The 4,691-nt window shown below is 47.3% G+C and overlaps 2 pseudogenes; both read right to left on the bottom strand.

The window, feature by feature from the left end:
- Window positions 1-2,406: 2,406 nt before the first annotated feature.
- Window positions 2,407-3,232, bottom strand: LOC146896173 (exportin-5 pseudogene; annotated as a pseudogene).
- On the bottom strand, window positions 3,229-3,874 carry LOC125416432 (exportin-5 pseudogene; annotated as a pseudogene).
- Window positions 3,875-4,691: the final 817 nt, after the last annotated feature.

Below are 4,691 nucleotides of genomic sequence, written 5' to 3' on the forward strand. Positions count from 1 at the left end.
CTCTCTCTCTCTCTCTCTCTCTCTCTCTTTCTCTCTCTCTCTCTCCCCCTTTCCCTCCTCCTGGGAATTAGACACTTCCTTCTTAACACTGCTTGCCTAATATTGCCCTCTTCCCTTTACTGTACTGTAGTTTTCCATCTGACCCTTCATCCCTCTGCCCTGTCTTCCCCAGCTCCTGGCTACTGCAAGTAGCAGGGAACTTATTAACTGCAGTCTTCCCATAAAATACTATGCAGCCAAGAAAAAGAAGTCAGAGATCCCTCCTATACCAACATAGAACTGCTCACCAAGAGATGATAGAAAAAAGTAAATGCTATAAACCACTTGTCTTTTTTAAAAAGGCTTTTAACCCATGTACACAGCATTTCTGGAAGCATCCGAAAGATCTCTGAACACTGGCTGCTTCCAGAGAAAGGGAATGGAGGCTGGATTCAGATAGAGAACTACACTGATATGTTTTAAACATTTACATTTCTTTATCCTTGCCATCCCCGACCCCCCATGTGTGTTACTGTGACAGGCATGTATGTGGAGGTTAAAGGACACGTTTTGGGAGTTAGTTGACTCCTTCCTTTATGTCTGAAAAGAGCCCAGGTTGTCAGACTTGGCAGTGAGCAAGTACCCTTTATCTCGTGATTCATCTCACTGACTCTTTTACATATTGAATATTTAAAGCATATTTTTGCTGTTTTTTGCCATTTTTAATTATTATGAATGTTTATTACATTTTGTAACAGAGCCTGTCTTATGAGATGAAAATGTTAAACTTGAAAATATGAAACAGTACATGCTTAATCACCAGGCGTATTGAGAGCTGGCTCGGAGGATTCAGGTTTACATTACAGTCTGGCCCAGCAACCAGTGTGCAACTGTTGGCATTGACTTCATCTTTCTAAACCCTGGTTCCCTCATCTGTGACAATGGGCAGGAACAGCTGGCACTCTCTGAGATACACAAGCTTATACTTTGCTGAGAAGACTGTTGGTTAAGAATGTCACTAAATGGACTTGCTGTAAAGTCTTTATAAAATTCCTGCATGAAATGCAGATTCTGCAGATCATTAAAGGTCATTTTAAGAGCAAATGTTCCAGTCTTCTGTTTAGAAAGTGACAGAGCCCTTGAGAAACAGCTCTGTGTCTGAGGTGGGTGAGAAAGTCCACGGAGGAATCTCCTAGAGGCCGAGGCTTGAGTGGGTGACAGAGAGATTGAATAGGATGCCCTGTGAGGTCACTCTGATGCTGGGCATCACCAAAGTCCAAGTGAGCAGAGGAAGCATGGAGAATGCAGGCAAAGCCATTAGGAGCGGTCAGGCTGGAGATGTGTCCTCTCCAGGTTGATGACCAGTGATAAAAAGGCTGGTGCCAAGTTATTAAGACCCAGGCTGAAGCATACACTTCAAGAGTTTATCCCATAAGCAGTGGGAAGCCTGAAGATGGGACTAAAGGGGCATCTGAAGCTTCTAGCACTGTCACAAATTGCCTGCAAATTTAGAGCTACAAAGTCGCCATTCTCAAGATCACAAGTTCTGTGTGTCAGTTATTTGAACTTGCTAGGGTGTAGCTGCAGTGGCTTGTCTCTGTATGCCCCACTCCCCAATCAGGTGATACTTCAGTGGTTGTATTTGGGCTCCCTGGGGCTGTCTGCTTCTGTGCTTTCCTGCAATGCTGGCAGGCAGCTGAATCTTTGGCTGGGTCTCCCAGAACACCCCCACTCCCACCACGGCCACTGGAGTTTACCATGTTCCTCACAGCATGGTGCTTGGACTTTAAGGACAAGCCACTCCAGGCCTGCCAGGGGACTAGACAGTGTCTCCTCAGAGAGTTCTAGGAGCCTGGCAGCAGATTATCTGCAGACCCTTTCATCAAAGCAACCACAAGGTCGTGTCTGAGTGGAAGGGTTGAGAATCGCTGAGATCACGCCTCAGTGGAGGAGCAGTAGGGGTCAGAGACACAGGGAGCATTATTGCAAAACGCATTCTGCTGCAAAGAAGGGTGTGGGAAAAGCCAGGTATTGCAGACAAGCAAATATCTGTTAGAATTTGCTGTGTGTTAAGACTCCAGGACAGAGGTGGGAATACCATGATGAACAAAACTAGATATAATCCAAACTTTCTGGAGGTGGTAGATGGGTCGAGGAACAGACATTCGCTTTCAAGCATGTAGTGTTGAAGACTCTGCCCAAGGTAGGACTGTGAGTTCTTATAACAGATTCTTGATTTTATAGCCAGAGAGGGGAGGGAAAGTTTCCCTAAGGATGTCTGAGTTGAAAAGAAAGGAGGGTAAAAGGGAGGGTAGAAGGGGGGGTTGAGGCGTCAGGGGAAGAAGATGGGTTCTCCACACTCGGGTGCCAAGGCAGGATGGAGTCATATGAAATGATTGTGTAGTCCTGGGGAGAGAGAAGCGTGGACTACAAACTCAGTGAGTCAAGTCCATCACTAGCCAGACCTCTCCTTTCTCTGGTGCTTGAAGCTTCTGGTTGACCACAGTTTCCCCTGCAACAATCCATAGCTTCCCCCTGCACAAAGGAAGATGAGAAGGTGGAGCTGAAGCCTGCCTCTCTGGTTCCAGCTGTAGATGGGTCCACTGGTCCAGTCTCAGTAGAAGTTGACAGTAGCAGCTTGAACCACTCTGTAGCAATCTGGAGCTAGTCTTGGGATCCAAGAGACACATCCACTTCCGTACTTCTCTGTGCTGGACTCGAGAGGAATCAAGAAACGCATTTAAGTGCCTCATCTCTATGAAAATCAAATGGAGAACATTTATAGCTGGGGAAGTCTTAGAAGGAGAGTTCATCTTGACCGAGTTGGTTCCAGAAGCATGGAGGTATTTCGGTTTTATTGCTAATAGCAGTAGATTGGGAGATGCCTGAAGAGGGCTCCCCCAGTCATCTGGGTTAAAAAGCATAGAAACTGACTTGGGTGGGTTGCAAAAGTGAGGAATAAAATTCCAGGTGTTTTCCAATGTTTTCTGGTGTCTACGGATTGGAATCTAAGCCCGGCCATGTGCACAGGCGATTGCCCAGCTCATACAGTACCTGATGAGGTCTCTTCAGGAGAAGGTAGTGTTTTTCTACCAAGACCCCTCCACCAGCCGTCTGCACAGAAGAGGGAAAGCCATGCTTAGCAACGTCTTCCCATGTGATTATCGGGGATTCCAGCCCTTGCTTTTTCTGTTGACGGTGACGGTGATGACTGACGGGCACTCAGCTGCTCCCCACTATTGTTCCTGTTCATCTCGAAGCAGCCACAGTATCTAGGTGTTCTGCAGTTTTCAGCTGAAGGCACTTGGTTACATTTCCCTGAAGTGTGCTCAGTAGAGAACTGGGCATTCTTTTCCCATTCTGAGATAATGTTTGTTGGCTTTCCCTTCGTCTTCAAGGGAGGGATGTCTGAAAGGTCACTACAACCTCTGCCAGGTGTGAAGGGATGAACTTGCCAGTCCTGTCTCTGTTTCCCCTGGCCTGGAGAGCGTCCAGCTCCATGTCACCCCAGTGCTGTGCCCACTCTTGTTAGATCATCTTTGCCATAGTTTGACACAGAATGTCTTCCGTGTGGTTCTCCTCTTCCAAAACACTCGGTGTCCCGCGTGTGGTTAGCTCCATGATGCTGGCCTTCAGAGAGACCTCCTGTGGAGACATGCTGTTCCACTGAAACCTGCCAACATGTTCCAGGATCCACAGGCCAAAATGACCCTGGCAATTTGTGTTTTCCCAGCCAACCTCCAATCACACGGGGCACAGATAGGCACTTTTTTTCAAACTCATCTCAAACGCCGAGTGCTTCCGGCTGGTCGTGCTGGGTGGAGCTGGCTTCCATCATGACTGTCACTGGTTTCCCCAGTTCCTCACTCAATATGTTCACTTGCTCCATCTCCATAGCTAGTGCCAGGAATTCCACCATCCCAGAGAATGAACACAGAGGATGGCATGTACAGGTCCCTTAGCAGGACCACACATTGATACCGGGCCATGGAAGGCTGGTAGTCCATCAACATATTTTACAGGGATAGCTTTCAAGGCAGAATAGCAATAAGTATTTATTTCAGACATAAACAAGGTTGCTTCTTTGCTTAGCATAAACTTGGACCATGTGAAGGCGGAACTGATAGGCGTTTGTTGAAGAGAGAGAACCTGACAGTGAAAGAGAGCCTCTCTGGAATGCCATCTTTTGAGAGCTGGAAAGATGGGGACTGCCCAGCTAGTGTGGAGGGGTGGAGAGACCTTCCTACTCAACAGACCAGAACCCCACCAGGCAGTGGTGGCACACACCTTTAATTCCAGTGGAAGGAAAAACATCCTAGCTAAGTAGAGCGGCAAAGACAGGAAGAAACAGCGAAGCCTCCAGATCCTGGAGAAAGAACAGACACTTGTTGGATCCCTAACGGGCTGCAAATAGCACATTAGATGTTATATGCACATTGTATCTGTTAGAGGCCGTGTGAACAATTCCACACTGTTGTGACTGCCCCATCTCATAGAGAAAACCTGATATGAGGTACGGAGCAACTGTCATGGTCAGACCACAGTGTGGCTCCTTGTGGAGACAGGAATTTACACCAGGACCCCATGCCTGGTGATTTACCTAAAGAAGTGTGGTGACCCTAAAATGACTAATAGGTGGAAGAGTGCTTAGAGGACCAGGTGTGCTTTTAGCTGTGCCCCAAAACAGTGGAGCCTTACTTTACCATGGAAAT

Source organism: Myodes glareolus, chromosome 1 (genome assembly GCF_982192425.1).
Source record: "Myodes glareolus chromosome 1, mMyoGla1.1, whole genome shotgun sequence".
NCBI lineage: Eukaryota > Metazoa > Chordata > Mammalia > Rodentia > Cricetidae > Myodes > Myodes glareolus.